The sequence below is a fragment of the Protopterus annectens genome, chromosome 7.part0, assembly GCF_019279795.1.
Source record: "Protopterus annectens isolate FY-2018-M chromosome 7.part0, PAN1.0, whole genome shotgun sequence".
Taxonomy (NCBI): Eukaryota; Metazoa; Chordata; order Ceratodontiformes; family Protopteridae; genus Protopterus; species Protopterus annectens.
Genome location: NC_056739.1, coordinates 1382192866 through 1382216654, shown reverse-complemented (window position 1 = coordinate 1382216654; position 23789 = coordinate 1382192866).

Genomic DNA, 23789 nt, shown 5'->3' with positions numbered 1-23789 from the left:
AATATATTACTACCTATGTGTGTCCCTAAGTCCCTTACTACTGGGTCATCTCTAAGGGCTGTGTTGTCAATATGATAGTTAACAGGGATGCATGACTTCCCAAAGCATACTTTTATGCATTTCTTGGCATTTAGTTTTAGTCCAAGGCTCTGACACCAGTTGTTTGTCTGTGTCAGCCCCTCCTGGAGAACATTTGTGTCAGTGTGAGATTCAATGACAGCTCCTAAATTTGCAATCATCTGCAAATTTAGTCAGCCAGAGACCACTGACATTGGCTTTCACTTCTGACAAGTAAATGTCAAAAAGGAGGAGTCCAAGGACTGATCCCTGAGGGACTCCACTTGTTATTGGCCTCTTTGTAGAGGTGGACTCCCCAATTCTAACCTCCTGGGTCCTGTCTGTGAGACAGATGGCTATCCACCAGGTGACATACTGGTTTGCACTTAACCTCTTGTGTTTGTCAACATTGCCCGAGTGGGGTATTGTGTCAAATGCCTTGGCCAGGTCAATGTAGGCAGTGTGAACAATTTTGCCCTTATCCATTGTTTTGGTGACCTTCTCAATGAAATCCACCAGGTTTAGTAGGTATGATCTGCCCTTCATGAAACCAAACTGGGTTGGGTCCAGTGTCTGGAGATTTACTATATCTCTATTGATCATCTCCATGATAATTCTTTCCATGGCTTTACATATAAGACCAGTGAGACTTATGGGTCTGTAGTTTTCGGGGTCTGTAGATATTCCCCTTTGCGCAGAGGGATGACAGTTGCTTTTCTCTATTCATGAGGCATGAAACTTGTTTGGAGGCTTCAGTTAAATAGTAATTCCAGAGGCCCTGATAGGTCATGTTTCTTGCTATTTAGAAGGCATCCTGGGATATTGTCTGGGCCCATTGATGCAGTGTTCTTGGTCTTAGAGAGAGCATTAAGGACCTGTTCCCTAGTGATAGTAGGGGGAGTTATATTTGATGATATTTCCTGAGGGAAGGTTGAGGGGGAGAGAAGGGTAAAGTTGGAGTTGAATTTATCAGCCAGGAGGTTTGCTATGTCTTCTGGCTCAGTATAGGTGGCTCCATTTACAATGAGCTCTGCACACAATTATGTATTGCCTTTGAGGTTGCAGACATAGCTAAAGAATGCTTTGTGGCTGTTCTTGGCCTGAGAGGCCAAACGTACCTCAAATTTGGCTTTGGTAGACTTTATTTGTACTCTGAGTTTGTTTAGGAGTGCTTTTATCCTGCTGGGTACTGCACCTCCTCATTTTTGCCATGATCTTCTTCATCCTGTTATACAGCCTACTGATTTTGTGATTCCACCAGGGTGGCTTGTTTTTTGAGTTAGTTCTGTACTTCTTCCTGCTGGGTACAACTGCCTCTATACAGCTATAAACATGTTTGTACAGGGTTTCTTTGAACAGTTCTGTATAGGCAGCAGTGTTCTCATGGTTTATGGGGCTTGAAAGTTTGCCAGGTTCTCACTTAATAGCAGGGGGTTAGCCTTAGAATAGTTCCTGAATATTTCAGGTTTAGCTGCATGCTAAAAAATAAGGAAACACTTTGAATGTAATGATGTTTTCTTTTAGCAAATAAATGTTCAGTTTGAGTTGAGAAGTATGCAGCTAGGGGCAGCTGTGCATTCTGTTCTTATGTTTCCATGGAGACAAGGCAATAAATCTTAAGAGCTCTGGACATTCTTTGCTGAGAGAAACATAAAAATTAAATGGTACAAGGGCAAGCAACTTAGTAAAAAATAAAGTTTAAAATTATTGAAAGTGAATAAGGGATAGCAGTTTTCATGATACCTAAATACCTCAAAGCATTTGCTAGAGCAATGTATAATTTAGTTTTATTTAAAGATAACCAGTGCAATTTTTCTTAAGCTAAAAGTTAACATTTTCTGAAAGCATACACGCTGTTCTTCACATCTGGGAGGGGAATAAAGATAAGACAAGAACAGACAGCAATTAGTGCAAGAAGAAGGATGGCCTATAACATGTACATTAACAATAGATAACTTTAATTTTAGGTTGGATAATGCCTGTGGGTACAGTTGTTGATTTGGGACAACTGTTTCTATAGGAGGATTAAACGAAATGGGCATGCCTTCGTTGAAGGTTGAAAGTCGAGCTGGCACCTCGCTGTTCGTCAAAATCTGCTGCCAATCATTAGCGGACCGTAGTTCCGCTGTATCGGCCCCTAACCGAGAAAAGCCGAAAGACAACAACATTTGAAAATGTACATAGTTTTGTATATTTGTTTTAAGTTAAAAGATTGTGGGTATCTTCTAGGGGTGTGTTTGTGTTTTTGTTTGAGTGTTTTCATTAAAATAAAAAGTCTTGTAAAATGTGGCATAGGTTCTGTTGGAGATCACAATAAACAACTGTAAAAAGGATCAACCTGCCAAACATTAGTTGGTGCATGTAAAATAAAAACTATCCATATTATTCTGGAGCATGAATGACCTCACAGATATAGACAAAAAGGTAAGAGTATTGAATTATATTAAAAAATGCAGAGTGCAAATAGCAATGCAGCAGGAGACATGTTTGGAAAGAACTGATAATGAAAATTTAATAAAGAAAAGATTTCAGAATGGATATTCGGCAGAATATCAGGGACAAAGAAAAGGGGTGTATTTATACTAATTGCTAGAGGTACTCCAATATTGATACAAGAGGAAAAACAAGATAACCATGGTAAATTTGTGGTAATAAGTAGCTACTGGCAAGGGAAGATGATTACACTGGCATGTATTTATATTTTTACTAAAACTGCTATTATGGAGCTTAATAAAATTTTGGGAGAAATAATCAGTTTTCAGAAGGGAATATCACTTATATAGTCAAATAATTTTATTATTTTCCAGCAATATTAAATAGAGCTTTATAAATGCAATGAATGAATGTATAATAAACTATTTACAATATATACAATTGGCTTACAATAAGGAAACAAACTGTTGTAAAAAAAATAGTTACACAATGTTAGAAAAAGACTTGTATTGTCATTATTTACACAGATAGAGTTGTATCTGAATTAAGAGTCTCAATGAGAGAAAGTACTTTCACCCAAGGGTTATTAGACCAGTTCTTATGATATATTCTTGATTCCTTAGTTTTTATTTCCAATAGCGCAGTTTCTTTCAGGAGAGTTAAAAAGTCTTCTATAGTTGGTATAGAGAAGGATTTCCACTTCCTTGTGATGGATTTGCTGGCTACCACTAGCATGGTCCAAAGAAGATAAAGATCTTTTTTGTTCATTACAATATTTTCATTTACATTCAACAGAATTAATGACTTAGATAAACTAAATGAATCTGTGCAAATGCCTTGAAGAAATGTATTAATCTTTTCCCAAAAGTTCTTAATATAAATACAATAAAAAAAGATGTGTGTCCAGTTAGCTTTACAATTCAAAGAACATCTCCAACATATTACTTCTTTGGAAGAGTTAAATTTGGCAATTTTATTAGGAGTGTAAAAAGCTCTATGTAGAAATTTCCAAGTGAAAATTTTCCAGATTTGTAAATTAGAGGTTAATTTAATAGAATATAAGAGATTAGTTTTATTTTCAACAGATAAATGTAATGAAAGTTCTCTGTTGATAAAATTCCAATAAGTTTGATTGGGGATGGCTTTATAGTCAATTATAAGTTTGAATAATTTTGATGTTAAGTTTGTCCAATCAAATCCATTGTATAAAACTTCATGCATAAAAAATATGAGTTTAAGAATAGATTTAAAGGAGAAATTGTCAATTATTCTGCATAGATTTTGGACATAGGGTTGCAAGCTGTTAAGAGCTAGCCAATCAGAACTTGATAAATCATATAAACATTTAACTGTTGTATGTCCAAAACCAACACATTTTTATACAGTGGTACCAGCATGTAAAGTTTTTAGTTTCCCAAGTGTTAAGTGTAATTATATGAATTTTGTTTAAAAAGTTTTTAGTAGATCTAAAGGGGAATGATAACTCTAGCCATAATTTTATATCAATATTATTATTGATAAAACTTCTAAATATATCATAAATATAATTTGTATAATTTAGATTAGTAGGTTTAGAAGAATTATATTGTATGTTGACACTTAGGATATGCCAAAGTTTATTATTTTGCTCGTTTAGTTGCAAATTTTTAGATAATTTATTTTCATTTAGGAAAATAGTGATGTGTAAAGACTTCCATGCTGACATGAATTTTGGGTCAATCCAACTCATAAATGTTTTGATAATGGATGCTTTAATGTAAGAATCTATGATTGGGAAATTAATACCCCCCCCCCCAATTCCCAAGGTTGTATGTGGTTTGAAAAGGCTATTCTATTTCTTTTTGGGAACCAAAGAAAATTTATAAGAGTTTTATTTATTTCTTGTAGAAAAAATGTGTTGGGAATTATAAGAATAGCTTGCGCAACATAGTTTATTTTTGGGAGAAGAACCATCTTAATTAGTTGTAATCTATCTTCAAACTTTAAAAATAATTTTTCCATTTTTCAATATGTGTGTTTAAATTTTTCACAATATTGTTATAGTTTATTTTTAATGTTAAATCTATATTTTCACATAGTATTATCCCTAAATAATTTATAGAGGAAACCTGTTTTCCAATTAAATGATTTATGCTTAAGTGGGTATCATCTTTTTTATTTAATAACATGAAATTAAATTTTGTTTTGCTAACATGAAGACCTGAAATATGATAAAAGGTATCAATTTGTTGGTCTAGTTCTTGTAAAAATTCATCTGATTTGATTAGAGTAAGAAGAATGCCATCAGTGAAGAGCATTGTTTTAGAATTAAATTGACCATAAATGTCAATGCCTTTGATTTTAGGGTTTTGATGAATTATTGAAGAAAAATAGTCTATTGGTAGTGGGAATAAGACTGGGGACATAGGGCAACCCTGCTTTGTACCTTTAGTAATTTCAAAGGCTTCTGAAGTAAATGGACTCAATTTTATATAGGCAAGATTGTTTTTGTAAATGTTTTTCATTAATGATATGATTGTGTAGGAAAATTATAGATTTCTATGACTTTAAAAAGATAATCCCATTTTAGTGAGTCAAAAGCATTTTCAATATCAAGAGCTACAATAAGGGCTTTTTGATTGTCTCTATTTAGAATGTCAATAATAGTTAATATTCTCTAAATGTTATCATGGGTGTGCCTGTTATAAATAAAGCCTGTTTGATCATCACTAATAACATGTATTAGAGATTTTTTAATTCTATTGACCAGGATGGACATGAAAATTTTATAATCATTATTAAGTAGTGAAATTGGCCTGTAAGAATTACATTGATTAGGATCTTTATTTTCTTTTTTGATAGGGGTAATAAGTGAATATCTCCATGAAGGTGGAATTATATTTTGCATATGAATTTCATTTAGAGTTTATGTAATATTGAGATTGCAGAGGTGGGAAATAATTTATATATGTCAAAGCTTTATTGTTTTTGCTTTCTTTAATTTTTTTCTGAAAGTTCCTTAGGAGAGATTTTTTTTGAATATCTATGAATAGTTTTTCTGGATTTTTTTTTTATTTTGGATAAATCCAGATCTAAATTTGGAGTGTTATGAGGTGAATCATTGTTTCTAAAATGTTCTGCAAAATGAAATTTAAAGGTATCTAAGATGTTGTTTATATCAGATACTTTGTATTATTTTTCCCTTCATGAATGATATTTATAATATTATTTTCAGTGTATTGTCTTTTTATTCTCATTACTAGGTTGTGCAAGTGTTTTGGTGACACAGAAAATTAATTTAGTTTTAATTTTTCTAGAGCCATAATAGTCTTGTGAGTTAAGATTTCATTGTATTTTTTATTTAATTCCCCAATTTCTTTTTTTTTTTAGTAATTGAGTCCAATGATTCATTGGAATTAGTATCTATAATTTGCTTTTGGATATTTGTTAATTCAAATTTCCATTATTTTGCTTTATTATTAAGCCATGTTATAATTTTACCATATAAGTATGCCTTTAGAGTATCCCATAAAAATAACTATATTTATATCCTTTATATAATTAGTATCTAAGAAAAATTGTATTTCTGAATCAAGACATGGTTTAAATTGTTTCAATTTGGTAATATAAGCTGGGATTCTTTTTGTGAAAGTTAATCTCTTTGAAGTTTAAGAATAAGTGAACTGTGATCAGACAGGTGACAAGAAATTATGGAAAAAGTATTTATTTTCATTCTCAAATCTTGAGATACAAATATTTTATCAATTCTTGTTTGGGTATTAAATCTGTGGTCACTATGTGAGAATAATAAAGAGTTGTTCTCTCTGAAACTAAACATATCAATTAGGTTTAAATTATCAGTCCATTTCTTAAGAGATTTCCCTATGGGGGTAGATCAAACAGGTCTTTTGTTAGCAGTCTCAGAATTGTCCAAAATACAGTTAAAGTCACCTCCTATTATCAAATTACCTTTGGATATTCTATTAATATGGTCTAAGTGTTTTTTGATTGTTCCCACTCCAATGTCAGGAAACCAATATAAGTTTACTAATGTCCAGGTTCTATTACCAAATGTTAATATTACAGTTGCTAAAAGTCCATCTTTATCTTCGCTTTTATAGATAATTTGAGAGTTAGTAAAATTTTTTCCATAGTATTAAGACTCCTCTAGTTTTTTTTATTATAGGAAGAATTAGATAGTTTTAAATATTAATTTGGATTCCATATATACTTATTATTTGTTTTAAAATGAGTTTCCTGGAGGAAAACCACTTGAGCTTTATTTAGTTTTAGATAGCTTAGTAGATTGGACCTTTTCCTTGGATTATTTAATCCAAAAATGTTTAGAGAGAGTAGAGTTAAATCCATCTTGTTTGTTTAAGTTTATAATGTATTTGTAGTAGACAAGGGTGTATAGTACTTGCACCAGTCAAAATTTGTGTAGCATTCTTGCTAGAATTATAATCTAGTGTCAGGTTTGTTTCCTGAAAAAAAAACACAAATTTAACAAATATTGAGGCTAAGAAGGAAATGGGTGAGTAAAGAGAAATATGGAAATATGTAAACAGTGACTCTAAAAGTCCCTCAAACAAATATGGAGTGAAATACACTCCTAATCTGGAAAAACAAAACAGTTCAACCAGATTAACCTTCATATCTAAATGAAAATGAAAGAAAAGTGAATGTTACAGAGCTCCAATTTATAAATTCTGGAGATTTGTTATTTCCATGTAAGTAAAGAAAAACATAAATCAAACTAATAATATAATTATGAGCCTAGTGTAAGAGAAAAATAATTGCTATTATTTAAAGAGAGAGAAGTTCATTACAAATAAAAAGTTCCTATTATAAGATAGAGTGTAGTGAATAGATCTTTTGTCAAGTGCTATTAAACTATACTTCGCAAATGAAATATTACCACTAAGTTAATATTATTTGAAAGTATTAAGTAATATAACTCTTTCTTCAATTATACAACATCAATTAATATTCAATTGCATAGATATTGAGGATCGGGAACTAATATAATAGCAAAAGGAAGTTGTTGTTTTTTTCCTAACAACATTTAGGAGATGAAAAGGTTAACAAAAGAATTTACTAATGAATAAGTATGACAATACTGTTATGTAAATAAAATTTTGAGGAAGTGAATAATAAGAATTAAACAGTATAAACACTTCAAGACCTATAAAAGTTCCAGTCAAATGTAATGATTTAACAAAGTATCAAGGAAGACGTATACTACAACACTAGTTTACCTCAGTTTTGAATATAAAGCTGTGTATAGCTTCTCCATGTTTTTATTTTTTCAAACTGCTATTTAAATAATACAGACAAATACTCTCTATTAATTAAATATAAAAAGAGAAAGTCATCAAACTTCTATTGATTTAAGTCTGGCTTGTATCACAAAAAACAGCATATACATAAATATTAATATATCTCACAAAAATTATTTTTCTGTGTTTCCAAACAACTTTAAATACAGATCTGGACTCAAATTCCCCAAACCTAAAATCATATATTAATAAGCTAACATTTAAAGTGTAAAGAACATAATTGTTATCATTTGCAGAATTTGTTATTATAAATAAAGTAAATTCAGAGAAAATGAAGAATGAGAAGCATAGATACCTATGTTAAGTAGAGTCAGTAAAGGGAATTATTTGTTGCTTGTTACAGATTCAAGCTGAAACAGTTCTGCATAACTTGGATTCATAATAAGTGAATCAGTTATACAATATTAAGCATTTTCAACTTGCCTTACTTCTCCTATAAACAATCAGAAAGATATGTATATTAACATACTGTATTAAATATTTTATATCTCACGCTGTTTCCCAGAGTCAATGTTCAGTAACAACACACTATAAACTTATATGTATGTTATCTCAGAGTTTAAGAGAAGGAAACTGAACAAGTTAGATGATAAGAAATGACTCATTTGTTCTGCATAATAAATGAGTTCATATATGCAATAACATGTCTGGGAGTGCTTATGTGCTTACATATGTCTCTGTTAGGTTATACTTGCCAGAGAAAAATTTAGAAACAGTGTTCAGTTTATCAAATTTACGTCTCCTCCGCACTCTAACAAAATAATGTAACCCAAGTTCTCACTTTTCCTTTGAACAAACTCTAGCTACATAGTACTATGTTGCTTGTTTTATATAATAAAACAACTACCAAATGTGCAAAGATTAACATTCAACAATCTCTGTCTTCATGGAACAGAGTCCAAGAGAGAACGGAGGGGAACAAAAAAAAAATGAATGCACCAATAATATACTCTAGATATCGAGTTTGGTGAGCACCAAACATAGATATTAAAATCTTATGTACTCTAATATATTGCCAGCATAATTTCTGAAAGAGTTTACATAGAAGGCATAAAGTGTTTGTTTTTTTTCTCTAAACTGAGCATGTTAAAATACAGCTAGTAAAATACTTCACTACTAGAATTATTAACTCTTGTAAAGATGCATGACTTAAGCAACAAATGCCAAAATTTGTAGTAACCTAGCTGTCAGTGAAAATATACATATTCCACAGGGGGCTCACTATGTGTTCGCAGATGACCTAGTATGTTATATAACATTTCACCTACATTGTATTGGCAGCCTGATTTTTCCTACAGTTTTCTGTAATTATCAGGTGCAATAAACTGTCAATATCACTGAACAGCATGCTTGCACAATGCTAGTAGCCATGTTTATTATTTTTTACTTGATTTCATTTCACTTACTTCATTATTAATTTTATTTATTTATTTTTCTCCTGAAAATAGGCAATAGGCCAAATGGGATTAATTAAATAAAAAAGTAGATAAATTGAGCTGTGAGAAATGTTCTCAAATCATGCATACAAAAAAAAACAGAGAGCTTAGCTGGACATTGTCTCTTGTGACTAGCCAATGCATAAATTCAAACTTAGATGGACCATTGGTGCTTTTTACCAATAACAGTGTGTACAAATTAAGACTATGACAATGTTGCTTATTCTGTCTACAGTGCTTTTGTGCTGCCATAATTGACCTCTCTTAGCACCTGTATGAGTGTCTCACTTCCACCACATAGCAAAGTAGTATGGGGTATGAAAGGTGCAGGAGAGAGTTAATATTATGCAGCCACAGCTATGCTTCGTTTCTGAAAATAATTTTTTCTCATCTTAGTTAAAGATCATTTTCTGCTTGGGTACTACATCCTTGTTATACCAGTCAGCTCAAACATGATCTTTTATGTATAAAAGGACTCAAAGAAATATCTACTAAAATAACAAAAGACGCTGACAAGTCCATGAAAGAAAGAGTATGGGTTCTAAAGAAAGGCTCATCTTGCATATTTTATCTACGTAGACTTGAAACGGGCAGGATATGAGAGAGCCAATGAAATTGTATTGTGTTTGAGCAGAGGTATATTACAAAATGTGAAGAGGCAATATTTTTGCCATTTTTGTTTGCTCGAGGCTGTATTTACACACAGTGAACTGTCAGATTAGAATGTTAAGATATTAAATCAACAAATTTTTAGTAACCAAAGTCAAAATTATGATGCTTTATATTAAACACTCTAAAATAACAGTAATTCATTTCAAAATCCATTAATAATACGCTACACTTAGTAACTAAATAAAGCCTATAGTCTCATAAATGTAGGGTTTAGCTGGTCTAGTATGTACATTCCCATTAAGATTGTCTCGGAACTAGCCACGTAAATGTGGATTGTGTAACTGCTTATCAGATTCCTTTTTTTATTTATTAATTCCTTTTCTAAATACTAATGTTGGAAGGTGTATGGAAAACAGATTGCTTCTCCTCTTTTTCTACCCACTCAGTGATTCATCTCCAAAGGTACTCAAACGTTAATCAGACTAACAAGATGACCACTGGATGGATCAGCACATTAAGTGCATTGTCTACGGGTTGAGAACTGCTGTAGCCATTTCCAGCCGACTCCTTGCTCTCTGAAACACTCAATATATGCAGCATAATCCCACACCCAATTGCCAATAACATTAAGTGCCTAAACTAAAAGATCGCTTGCAACAGTATCCTGCCTAAGCCTATAACGAAATCAAGCAGAAATACCCTTATTATGCGAGCTGAATAATTTCAAAGATGCATTTATCGGTCCCAACACACTAATTATATCTTTTAAAAGGCAAGAAATTTTAAGAATACTTAACGATTTCTGACTATAATTTCTGGTGTGCCTATAAACTTGTAAGCTGTTCTTTCAAGGCAAAACAATTGAAGCTGCATCTTGAGAGGAAATAGAATAGTGTGTGGAATCTTGAGTGTGCAACAACAAAATGAGTAGTTCTTCCCTAAGTTAAATACAGTGATGCTGAAGTGTATTACTGTTTTAAAAATTGGTGCCATTGATTATTAACTGTGCGAAGTAGTGCTAGGTTGTCTATAAGCGCTCGAGATTTTTTAAAAATAGGTGTAAGCATGTGCGCACATAGGAAACTGTTAAAATATGAAATGTCAACGTTTTCCATTGAATTAACAGTGCCTTATACCAAAAGAAATTAGTATTTAGATAGAATTGAATTTAACAATCAAATTATAATATTCTGAATTAGTTCTAAACAATACTTTAAAGTGAATACTAAATAACCAAATCATGTAGGAAGTAACACAATGCAGTATTTTAAGTCAGTTACTATAATTTAAAAAAATTTATAGTGATTTGTGTTGGTTTGCGGATGAACTAAAGCAACTATAATAAGAGTAACCCTTTGAGTGTGAGAGTTGAAGAAACAATTTACTAAGAAAACATTTCTGAAGATGTTTACTCTGTTCACTTATTATATATGACTAAAAAGAAAAAATGTGATAAGAATCATTTGAGCCTGGCTTTCCTCAATTGCTATGAAAGGAAATTAACTATGTTTCTAAGTGCCACACTAATTATAAAAACACTTTTCATTGTCAGGAATAATTACCAGACTTGTGATAGATATATCACAAAAAGTATAAGTTTAAGCAAAAGCATAAAAGTCACAGAGTAAATAGTCAATGTAAGATAAAATACATACTTTTTGAAATAAGGTCCAGAAGTCTGTATCTTTGTTGAATCTTTGAGAGATTTGGAAGACTGCATGGTTTTAGAATCAGTTCTTTGTTTCTTTTTCCTTACATCAGACCAAGTATTTTTCTCTGGGGATCTTTTCAGATTGGTTGATACAGACCAGTCCATTTCTTCAAGAATTGTGATGATATTGTTATTCTTGATGAAGGTGGAAGCGTCTTTGATGTTGTTAAAAGTTCTCAAGTCATTTGAGTGGAAAATTCTGATTTTAGCAGGATAGACCATTTGTGCTTTTATTTTATTTTGCTTAAGAAGTTTCACTAATGGCCATGTTTTTTTTTTCCTTAATTCTAACACTTTTGCAGAATAGTCATTGTCAAATCTAATCTGACTCTGTTTATAAATAATGGGACTTTTCCTCCAGGCTGGTTTTAGTATGAGTTCTTTATCCAAAAAAGGGAGAAACTTTACCGCAATTGATTTTGGTGGTGCATTAGGTGAAGAGGGAATAGATTTTTCTATGGCTCTGTGAGCTCTCTCTATTCCATTTTGCTTCTATTGTTGTGTAGAATGACTTGGATAGATTTACTATTCAAGTCTGGAGTTTTATACTCTGTGGGCGAGGGGAGATAGACTTGTTTTATGTTATCCATATTTCGGATTGTTTATTCTCATTCAGGTGTCTACCACATCATTTAAACTGAACTACAGTGTCAATATACGTTTCTTGAGTTTTAAATTTATTAATACAAAATTTTCCTTAGAATTAAATGGATCATTATAATATCTGCTTCAAGAAAGCCTTAAACTATCTCTCTTCTAAGTTAAAAAATGACAAACATAAAATGTATTTCAATTAATGTAAATGGGTTAAATAATGGTTGCAAAAGGAATAATTTCTACAAATACATACAACTATTTTCTTCACAGGTAATATTTATTCAAGAAACACACTTATTAACAATTGATGTAGGCAGACTTAATAATAAACAGCATACGGTTATAGCTAATTCACAATTTACTCAGAAAAGAAGAGGAATAGCTATTCTTTGGAAAAATACACTACTATTACCAAATATTCTCAACACATATAGTGATGATAAAGGCATGTTTTGTTTAGTAAATCTGCAAATCAATTCAAAGATATATTCACTTGTCAATATTTATTGGATCCCAAGAAATTGTGTTAAAACTGCCATGCTCATGCTGGATAAGATATCACAATACTCAAAGGAACCATTATTATGGCTAGAGACTTTAATTGTATTCCTAATGACAGGGATACAAATGCTATAGGGAGGCGGAAAATATCAGCCACAGCAAAAGCTTTAATAAACTTTAACAATCTTCTTAATATTAAATATACCAATGACTTTTTAGCTAGGACTCTCTCTATTTTACACACTACTCAAACAGACATGGCACCAACTCACAAATAGAGTTTTCATCTCTAATGATTTAACCACTCATTTAAACAATGTTAAAATAGTTTCTTGCCCAATCTCGGACCATACTGCCATAACTTTTGTACTTACCCTGAATAATAATAGAAATGTTCATATTAAAAGAATTCCAGCGTATATCACTAATCTAAAGGACTTTAAAGAATTCTTTAACAAGAAAATCGAAACATATGTGGAATTTAATAATACAAAGGAGATATCAGAAGTATATATATATATATATATATATATATATATATATATATATATATATATATATATATATATATATATGGGATGCTCTTAAAGCCTACTTGAATGGGAGAATTTTAAATTGGTACTATCTCAAGAAAAAAAATGGGACAAGGATTTAATAGACCTACAGCATACAATAGACAGATTAAAACTAGAACAGCAAAATGCTAAAAATAATTTGTCAAATGAAATAAATAATCTGCAAAATAAATACTTAGAAAATTTAAACCATAAAGCTAAAATAAATTTAAGAAAAAATAAAATTAGTGAATCATACGATAAATCCAAAATACCTACATAAAATAATAAAAAATGAACTGTAGCTGGTAGTCAACTGACTGAAAACATTTAGAAAAAAAATAAAAAACAATTACCGAAACCAGTGCAGTTAACCGTTTATTGCAATCCAAAGTACTTGCAATTCAAACAACTAAGAGCTTTCACCAGATAATCCAAAGGCATCTTCAGAGTTGTTTAAACATTGTCTCCAAACAGGTTAAATAGTAATAGATACTGTTTGTAACTACACAAGCACCCACCCACAATTTTTCCCGCCCAAACTTTTAAAAAGACAGTACATCTATCAAATGCCTATTCTTCTTAAAAAAAATACTCCAAAATTGTTTACATTGTAACAAAATACTTCCTAATTATTCATTAAGCAACATACTAAATCTAATTGAAATTATTAAAATTACATTCTGCACTAGAACAATGATCAAAACAAGACACATAAAATGATTATATAGTGAAGATGGACAAAGAATAGCTACTGCAATTGAAGATATTCTCAATGAGTTTAGAAAGCATTTTATTAGAATCAACCAAAACAATCCAATTATGAATCAATAAAAAGAAATAAAAGCTTTTATTAAAAAGCACACTAAAATAGAATATCAGAACAACAATCAAACATAATAGATACACCCATATTGATGACCAAACTTACAAATCAATTTAATAAATTGAAACTAAATAAAGCCCCAGAGAATGATGGCATAATTCCCAAACTTTATAAACTAATACCCCAAACTGCATTAAATATACTACTGCAAAACTTTCAAACAGTTAAAAATTTAGTAAAAATTCCTCCATCCTGGAGTTACACACTTATCTCACCTATATTGAAAAAGGATAAGAATCCTTCAAAATGTACCTCGTATAGGCCAATTTCACTATTAAATGTTGATTGCGAATTATTCGTGTCTATATTAGCAATATAATTCAACAATTTATACCTGGCCTAATTCATAATGGTCAAATAGATTTTATAAGAGGCAGAACCACCTATGATAATATAAAAAGAACCTTAACTACAATAGAATTCACCAACAATATAAAGGAAAAGTTAACATTAGTAAGTTTAGATATCAACAGTGTCTTTGATACAGTTAATTGGAGTTATCTCATGTTAATACTACAAGAATATAACTTTTCTAAGGATTTTCAACAACTTATACAAAATCTTTATAGTAACTCATTAGCCTATATAAAAATAGGATCTTATGTTTCACAGTCAATACAGATAAGTACAGGAACAAAGCAGGGTTGTCCATTATCTCCTCTATTATTCATGCTAGTCATGGAACCCTTTGCAAATTATATAAGATCAAGTACAGATATACTAGGAGTACAGTTTGACCAAAATCTAAATTTGAAAATACTACTATTTGCTGATGATATTTTACTAGCATTGAAAGACAACAAAATTTCCCTTAATTGTCTTTTCAAGTTTCTTAAAATGTTTCAATCCAAATCAGGTCTTTCTTTTAATGAGGATAAAACTAAAATCCTAGGTATAAATACCAATATTTCAGATATATTGCTGAGCTTTTCTAAATATATAGTCAGAGATCATAAAATAACATATCTTGGAATAATATTAACAGAGGATTTAAAATAAATCATTAACATAAACTACACCTCATGTTTAGACAAAATTAAATCTATTATAAATAAATGAAATAAATTAATATTCACAATGGAAGAAAGCTATCTAATAATAAAGATGAAATTATTACCAAAAATACTGTATATAATCCAGTCATTTGCTTTTCTCATACCAAAGCAATATCTAAAAGAATTCAATACACTGATAATCAAATTTCTATGGTATACAAACAAGCCCAGACTAGCACTCAATCATCATTTAAGAACTTGGACACATGGAGGAATAGATCTACCTAACATAGAATTATATTCTCTCTCTAGTGTTTTAGACTATTATTTGTTGGACAAACAAAAAATACCAAGCTAAATGGAAATATATACATGAAAGCATCTATATAAAAAGTAACAACAGAAAATATGAGTACCACAATAACAATATAATCAACAACTTTCTTTGGATTTTAAAAGACTTTATTTTAGGGCATCAAAACTTACTGATAAATTCACACATTATTACATCAGCAATGAAAAATTTTAGAAATATTATATATAAAGATCCAGAACATAAAGCATGGTGGTTTTTGGCATTCCCTATAGATTTACACAATACAATATTAGCACATTTCATTTAAACATAATACAAGCTTTCAAAGACAAGCAACTGATAAATTGGTATCAGTTTATGAATAAAGAAAAATGAAATACCTCACAGTATATTATAAATAAATTTAACATACAGAATTAGATATGTCTGGAAGTGCAAAATGGTTGGTTTTATATTGACAAAAAATAAATTTGATACATGCTTCAATTAAAAAAGAAATACCTAAATTCATAGAAGTTTTAATATTACTGATGCATCAAGATATTACAGAAAAAGGACTGCTATCTAAACTATACAAAATTTATAAAATTAAGGCAAATTAATGTAAAGATAGCTGTTGGAACTGTTTTAGAACTATTAATACATATTACCCTAGTAGCAATAAAAACAAAAATTGTGATGTTTTCTTCTACAGCGCAAACCACAATGTCTTTGAAATGGTAGCATTTCTTGGAAATTTCTTCATAAAACTTTTATTACTCCACACAAGGTTGAACTTATGTTTAATAAGAGAACTAAATGTTGGAGGTGGGGATTGAATTAGAACTTAAAGCAGACTGGCTGCACATGATTTATGACTGTAATATAATTAATACATTTTGGAAAGATGTTTACTTATTCTTACAGGCATTATTTACTGATAACTTTACATTAAACACATCTTTAATACTCTTCAACACACCAATTCCGACATGTGTCATGGAAAATGAATACCCTCTTCTATGGAGTCTCTTGACTTTTGCGAGAAAAGTGATTACAAAAAACTGGAAAAACATCTCCACTCCATCAGTGAAGGAATTTGCAACTGAAGCTTGTCAGCTAGAGATATTATTGATCAAAGGAAGAACCACCAGAACAATATCAGCATTCGAAGCATGGCTAAAACTCAAGAAACTGTTAAATAAACAAACAAGTAACTACTAAAAAAAGCATAAACTGTCATAACAATTAACAAAAAGATTATAAATAACTTTTTTCTTATTTGTGTAGACACCTTGTAAATAGTTGTGTGTGTTACTTATGTTGTTCAATGTAATCTTTGTTTTTATTTAATAATGTAAAATTCATACTTATGGTTATTAACTTTTGGTCTTCAACTTACATCCATTAATAAAACATTTTTTGAGAAAAAAGATAGAAATTTAAAGAATGGATAATGGGAATTATTTGAGAGTTATTAGGGGAGATAAAAATTTCTTCACAAGTTATAACTTTTAGGTGGGACAAAATGAAAGTCAAGTTTAAAAACAGAGTAGAAATAAAAGTAAAAGAGATATGGTTAAGAAGCAACAAGAATTAATTGTTTGGGATGACAAAGGTTAAAGTATTTCAGAATAAGGGGAATGTCAAAGAACAAGAAGAAGTGTAACTGCAGACTGCTGAAGAGAAAATAAGGGAATATCATGATAATATGGATGAGTTTAGAATGATTGCATTTAAGCAACTGTTTTTGATAATAACTCCAGGGCATAAAAATTTTTAGTACAACGACTTAGGCAACAGAAAATAGAAAGGGTTGTTGCCATATTTAAGGAGCCTATAACAAGAAAAGTAACAACTGAGCTTGTAGAGGTATTAGAGATACTTTAAAATGTTATGAAAATTTGCATAAAGCAGAGAAGTATGGCAATCAAGAAAGAGCACAAATCTAAATATTTATGGAATACTTAAGTATGCTAGGGTTAGAGGTAGATGAGTCTGAACAATTAACAGATTAGGCAGGAGGAGATGAGATTAAAACTGTGACATATAATCAATCGGCAGGAAAGTCTCCAGGAATAAATAGTATTCCTGTGAAAGTCTGGAAGATAGTAAGGAAGAACTTGATAAAGATCTGGAAGGTTTTGTTTAACAGAATTTTAAAACAAGGGAGTGCACCAACCACCTAGAAGAAAGCTACTGTTGCTGTAATACCTAAAGGAGGTTAAAGACTCATCAGACCCAGTTTCATATAGGCCTATTTCAATTTTACACCATGATTATAAAGTGTTTGTGTACATAATAGCTAAAGGAATGGCAAAGGTGTTGCCAAAATTAATAGATATGGAGCAATCTTTTGTGGAGGGGAGGCAAACATTTGACAACATTAATAAAACAATGATGATCAAGGGGAAGCAGAATGTAAGAAAATACTGCTGTTGTTTGTGAGTCTTGACTCAGAGAAAACATTCAACAGAGTAAGCTGGGATTATATGACTAGGGAAATGGAAGCACTAGTATTCACTGATACAGTAATAAGGTTAATTATGAGGATAAATGAAAGATCAGAGGCATGGGAGGGTTCCTTTCTGTAAGTTACACAGATGAACCACACAGGGGTGTCCTCTTTCTCTCTTAATAGTTTAGTTATATTTAGAGCCATTGGCAAAGAAAATAAGGGACTCAGAAATTCAGGGATATAATTGGTATGGTAATTAAAAAAGCTGGCTTTATTTACACATATTATTTTGTAGCTGATGAAATCAGAAAAAGATATCTAAGGACATCTCAGTTTTGTGGAACAATTTCAGAAAGGTTCAAGTCTTTTGGGATATAAAAGTAAGGATGACAAAAAAAAGGCTATAGCTGTAAACTACGTAGTCATTGGTTCAGCAATGCCTATATTTATGGGGACATGATAAAATGGAGTATTTGAGAGTATGGACTAAAAAGGATTATGTTATGGCAGCTAAGAATACATGGGAAGAGATTAAAAAAAATATTGCACAAAAACTGAGAAACTGGAATCTCCTGTTCTTAAATATGGATTGCAAGATGCAAGCAGTGAGAATGTTTCTAGTCCCTTTAGTTTTATATAATGGTCAGGCATATTTTAGGTTTACTATCAAAATATGGAAACTGAAAACAGTTTTCAACAAAATCACCTACTTCTTTACCTGACTTTGGTAGTACTGAATTACCAAAAATGTTGGAAAAAGTAACCACGGCAATCGACATTCGAACACCAGAAGTTACAATGTTGAAAGTCCATGTTACATTAACATTTTTTTCAGGAGGGAAACCCCCCTGCGCCCCTCACAACCCTTGCATATTATATATACCAACTCTAAAATTGCACTGCAGTGAGAGAAATGGAACATTTCCCAATCTGCACTGTACCATAAGCTCAGTTCAAAATGCTGACTTCATATTAGCGAATATGTGCTTACTTTTGCTAATATGAAGTCATATATTTTAAGTTTAACATTACGGGCATTGGTAGAACACACGTTCAACCAACCCTTTTTCATCGAACTGCATTTCCACATTTTAATTGTAAACCATATTTTTATCAACTATAGGGAAAGTTGTGGGCAGTGATTAATAAAGAGTTGAAGTATTTTTATCTGGGAGGAGAAAAGGTCAAGAGTCAAGTGGGATGCATTGATCCATCCAACAGAACAAGGTGGTTTAGGATTATCTGATTTGATGGGATATTTTACAGCTACACAGTTAAGGCTCATATACATAACACACACAGAAAGCTATAATTCAAAATGGAAATGATGATAAAAGAGGTGGGGATTGAATAAATAAGGACAAAGTGGGATTTTGGATGGAGATCCTTAAGAAGAATAACAACAGACATACAGAATATTTTATTCATAAAGTAGCATAAAGTATTCTAGGAACTAAGCCAACACAAGAATAGAGAAAGGAGAGTTTTCTGATAGGGATGACTGCAATTAGGGTTACAGAAAATAGCCAAGAGGAGGCTGAGATTTACTAGGGAAAACTGGCAAAGTAATCAAGGTATTGGGACCAAATTACTAGAGAGGAAAAGGTAATAGAATGGGAAGAGGCCTATAATTTGGACTGCAGGATAGAGACTGCCTTCCCTATCAGGGACTGATATCAGAGCACAGGCAAAGAGAAAGGGATAAGAGAATCCTAAATGAAAGAACTGCTCTGGTACAGTTTTCATTTTTTGTTAAATCTAGAACAGAAGTTGCTGTTAAAAAAGGGAGAGTTATTAAAGCATATAAAAAAACTGCACAATATCTATAGGAATCAGTCAGACTACATTTGAAAAGATTGGGGTGAGAGACTATGTATGCAATTCACAAGGAAACAATGACAGAACATATGCATGGCTCCCAAATATGCAGCAAAGTCTTTTTTAAAGATTTACTATTTTTGCTTTGAAGTGTTTGCATAGGTATTTTTATACCTCAAGCAGATTCCAAAGATTTTTTCCTCAGGTAGATGCCAAATGTTGGAGGTGTGATTGAGAAGAAAGAGGTAACTAGGAACACATGTTTTGAGAAAGCAATCATTTGGCAGACTTTAAAAATTCCCTACAGATTACTTTGTCAGAAATACTGGGTAGGCAAATGGGTCTAAATAAGGACATTTTTTTGAGCTGGGATACAGGGTCTGAACTGCCTAGATATTGTAAGGCCTTGTTAAGTTTAATTACAGTGGCTGCCAAAAAAGCAATCACTAGAAAATATAAATTGGAGTCTAAGCCATCTGTCTTTGAAGTTTTGAATATTGTAACAGGGATAAAAAAACTGGAAGTAGGATCTTTAGAAAATAGTAGGAGTGCATCTTAAGGGAAGGCAGGAATTGATCAATTTATATAATTTTGGATTGCTGATAATTATACAAAAGAATAAACATGACGTATACTGTTTGCAACTGAGAATATGTTAATATAGTTTGTTTTCCTTTACATAGGTTCATAGGTAGGTACTAGGCTATCAGCCCAAGGGCCTAAGTCAGCCTAGCCAACAAGGTTCCCTGGCTTATGCCACCCAAGAAAGTTAATTTCCTGTGCACCTGTCGAGCAGAGCCACAGTAGTGATCCCTGGGGTGTATGACCTATTTCCCATCCACTCATCAAGATTCTTCTTGAAGAGTACTAATGAGGAACTTTGCTTGACATAGATGGGTAGCTTGTTCCAGAGTATAGGAAGTCTCTGGGACAGGAATCTATCCCTCCAGCATGTCCTGTTTATTGTGGTGACAAGGTTAAGGTCCCTAGAGTGTGTAGCTCGGAGGGATTGGGATTTCTTTAGTTGTAGCATTCCAACAGTTCTGGGTTTAACATAACTTTATATGTTAGGCAGAGATCTCCTTGGAGTAGGCGATATGCTGCAGAGTAAAGCTGGAGTTTTTTGAGACGGTCAGTGTAGGGCATCTGTTTGAGGCCAGTAATCCTCTTTGTGAGGTACTTCTATGGCCTTTCCAGTGGCTGCACATGTCTTGTAAGCTACATTCCAAAAGTGGCGTTGTACTCTATAATGGGTCTAATGAGTGCCGAGTAGAGGGGAACAGTGACCTCTTTTTACCTGGATGAGAACCTTTTGTGATGAGGTTTGCCACATAGAAGGATTTCCTGACTACTGTGGCGATGTGATTATCAAAGGAGAGACTACTGTCCACCTGGGTCCCAGGGTCTCTTATCACACATTCGGCATTAAGTAGACTGCCATTTATGTGGTAGTTCATGGGCACAGAGTTTTTACCAAGGGGGATGACAATGCACTTTTTGGCACTGAGCTTGAGGCCATGTCTCTGACAACAGGCATCTGACTCAGTGAGGCCCTTCTGTAGGATGTCCACATCATTTGGGGACTCGAATATGGCTCCTAGTTTGCAGTCATCTGTGAACTTCATTAGCCAGAGACCTCCTGTGTTAGCCTGTACTTCAGAGAAGTAGATACCAAACAGGAGAGGTCCCAGGACTGAACCCTGTGGTACTCCACTTGCCACTGGTTTGAAGTCATATTTGGAGTCTGCAACTTTTACAGTGTGGGTTCTATCAGTGAGCCAGTTGGCAATCCATCTTGTGATGTAGGGATTTATACCAAGTTTAGTGAGTTTAGGTATAATTCCAGAATGGGGGATAGTGTCAAAAGCCTAGGCGAGGTAAAGATAGACTCTGTGAACCACCTTACCCTCATCTACAGCTTTGGTGACTGCCTCAAAGAAGTCAATCAGGTTCAGAAGGCATGATCTGCCTTTCACAAACCTGCACGGGGTGGAGTCCAGAGTTTGGAGGTTACCAATGTCTTTTTTTATGAGTTCCATGATGATAAGTTCCATGGCCTTGCAGACCAGGCTCATCAGGCTAATAGGGTGATAGTTCCCAGGATCAGTGGTGGCTCCACCTTTTTGGAGTGGGATAACTGTTGCTGTGTGCCATTCAGTGGGCACAAAGCCTGACATGAGACTATGATTGAATATGGTGCTTAGGTGGGGAGCCAGTTCATTTTGAAGTTCATGTAAAATGCAGCTTGTGATGTTGTCCAGTCCCATGGATGCTGTGTTTTTGGTTTTGGAGAGTGCAGCTTTTACCTGCATAGATGTGATTAGATGGACTCTGCATTCTTCCTGTATAGATATGGGCCCTTTAGGGGGTGAGAGGGGGGTAAAGTTAGCACTGAACCTATCTGCCAGGATGTTGGCAATATCAGTTGGTTCTGTAATTTTCATGCCATTGTGCTGTAACACAGAGCAAATCTGGGTGTTGCCATTGAGATTCTTGACATAGCTATAGAATGCTTTGTGGTTGCCCTTAGAATCAGTGGTGATTTTGTTTTTGTAGCTAGTTTTGGAGGATCTTATAAGAGATCTCAGCTTCTTACTGTGGCTGACCAGGGAGCTCCTCCACTCATGGGATTTTACTCTCTTTTGCAACAGTTTCTTCCTTCTGTTGTAGAATTTATTTATGGCAGGGGACCACCAGATTGGCTTCCTTTTTTTGAAGGATAGCGTCTTGGTTCTGTTTGGGATAGCATGATCCATGCACTCGTGTAAGTGCTTGTAGAGTGCATTTGTGTAGGATTCAGCAGTCATAACTGTATTGTCTGTCTGCATGGGTGTCATGAAGTTTGCCACTTCTGTCTTAAGTTGGCTTTGGAGAATGTTTTTACAGTGGTTTCCTTAATGGTGGGTGGGGGTGGGATGCGGATATCTAGGGTGATTAGCTTATGGTTGGATCTGACCAATGAGGAGTTGACTTCAGGTGTGGAACACCGGTCACTCATGTTGATAATGACTAGGTCAAGGATATTGTTGCCCCTGGTGGGGGTGTGGATAAGTTGATCCAGGGCATTGGAATTTATGAATTCCAGAAAACATTGAATGAAGGAGTCGGTACATGAGTAGTTTTCCCAGTTAATGGTGGGGTAGTTGAAATTACCCATTATTAGGGTGTTTGGTTGAACCCTAATATTTTCCAGTATATCAAGAAAAGAGGAGTGAGAATCCTGGGGCATGGTGGAGGATCTGTAGCAAGCTACAGTTTGGATTGCAGTTTTGCCCAGAGTTAGTTGCACTTGGATAACCTTGGATGCATTATGCTGCGTAACTATGTTTGCCTATGTCTTAAGTAAAAATTCAATAAAGGTGTTAAAAATAAGGAAATAATGTTCTTACAGAGACCATATATACCTATGTTACTAAGGAGAAAAACACAGCTTAAGTTTGTGAATTTGGTTAGTAGAGTGATTCACTAATAAGAGACAGAGTCGTTTGTAGTATATGAAATGATGACACAAAGGACATGCGATTAAAAGAAACAGACCTTACCAAAAGGCATGGATGTTTGCAAAGCAAGAGAGATTACTCATTCACAATGAAAAGAATTAACTTAGCTAATAGATGTGTATAGGATAAGGTAAGACAAACAGGCTGAACTGTGAAATCAAGAGAGGATAGGATCAAAGTAATGGATATGAAAAACTCAATGTCCTTTAACAAAAAGGTGACCAGAAAAACTCTGTGCAATTAAAGTTCATTGTGGGAGAGAGGTGACTATAATGCATGACAGGAACCATTGGCATTCATTTGATCAATTATTTATTTATTTATGTGTTTATTTATTTATTTATTTATTTAAATTTGATAACCAGATAAGTGAATTGTTCAATAGACACTTTTCAACCATGACTTGGGCACAAAAATGCAGAAAAAATTATGATAATATATTTCATAAATCTATTTACAGTAAAGACCTGGGAATAGTATTCTGTCTTGTGCCTGACCACAAGAGGGACCATTCACCACATCATCTGCTTTGCTCTATTAAGTAAGGAAGGAATAGTAACTCTGAGATTCAGTCAGGAATATATTGAAGCTTAGTTTAGATATTGTTTTTCTTTATTT